At 41.9% G+C, this 1199-nt stretch overlaps 1 long non-coding RNA gene across 1 annotated transcript; it reads left to right on the top strand.

Annotated features, from left to right (window-relative positions):
• Positions 1–464: 464 nt before the first annotated feature.
• Positions 465–908, top strand: LOC127931183 (uncharacterized). Its single transcript, XR_008140537.1, has 3 exons — positions 465–525; positions 609–689; positions 742–908. It is a non-coding gene; the product is annotated as an uncharacterized LOC127931183 (long non-coding RNA).
• Positions 909–1199: the final 291 nt, after the last annotated feature.

Below are 1199 nucleotides of genomic sequence, written 5' to 3' on the forward strand. Positions count from 1 at the left end.
GAGGTAGTGACTAGGGCTTTATAACAACAGGTAGTGACTAGGGCTTTATAACAACAGAGGTAGTGACTAGGGCTTTATAACAACAGGTAGTGGCTAGGGGTTTATAACAACAGGTAGTGGCTAGGGGTTTATAACAACAGAGGTGGTAACTAGGGCTTTATAACAACAGGTAGTGACTAGGGCTTTATAACAACAGAGGTAGTGACTAGGGCTTTATAACAACAGGTAGTGCTAGGGCTTTATAACAACAGGTAGTGACTAGGGCTTTATAACAACAGAGGTGGTAACTAGGGCTTTATAACAACAGGTAGTGGCTAGGGCTTTATAACAACAGGTAGTGACTAGGGGGTTATAACAACAGGTAGTGACTAGGGCTTTATAACAACAGGTAGTGACTAGGGCTTTATAACAACAGAGGTAGTGACTAGGGCTTTATAACAACAGGTAGTGGCTAGGGCTTTATAACAACAGGTAGTGACTAGGGCTTTATAACAACAGGTAGTGACTAGGGCTTTATAACAACAGGTAGTGACTAGGGCGTTATAACAACAGGTAGTGACTAGGGCGTTATAACAACAGGTAGTGACTAGGGGGTTATAACAACAGAGGTAGTGACTAGGGCTTTATAACAACAGGTAGTGACTAGGGCTTTATAACAACAGGTAGTGACTAGGGCTTTATAACAACAGGTAGTGACTAGGGGTTATAACAGGTAGTGACTAGGGCTTTATAACAACAGAGGTAGTGACTAGGGCTTTATAACAACAGGTAGTGACTAGGGCTTTATAACAACAGGTAGTGACTAGGGCTTTATAACAACAGGTAGTGACTAGGGCGTTATAACAACAGGTAGTGACTAGGGCTTTATAACAACAGGTAGTGACTAGGGCTTTATAACAACAGGTAGTGACTAGGGCGTTATAACAACAGGTAGTGACTAGGGCTTTATAACAACAGGTAGTGACTAGGGCTTTATAACAACAGAGGTAGTGACTAGGGCTTTATAACAACAGGTAGTGACCATGTCTCTATTTTGGTTTGGTCAAAAGCCCTAGTCACTAGTCACTACCTCTTTATAACAACAGGTAGTGACTAGGGGTTTATAACAACAGAGGTAGTGACTAGGGGTTTATAACAACAGGTAGTGACTAGGGGTTATAATAACAGGTAGTGACTAGGGCTTTATAACAACAGAGGTG

Source organism: Oncorhynchus keta, chromosome 1 (assembly GCF_023373465.1).
Source record: "Oncorhynchus keta strain PuntledgeMale-10-30-2019 chromosome 1, Oket_V2, whole genome shotgun sequence".
Lineage (NCBI taxonomy): Eukaryota > Metazoa > Chordata > Actinopteri > Salmoniformes > Salmonidae > Oncorhynchus > Oncorhynchus keta.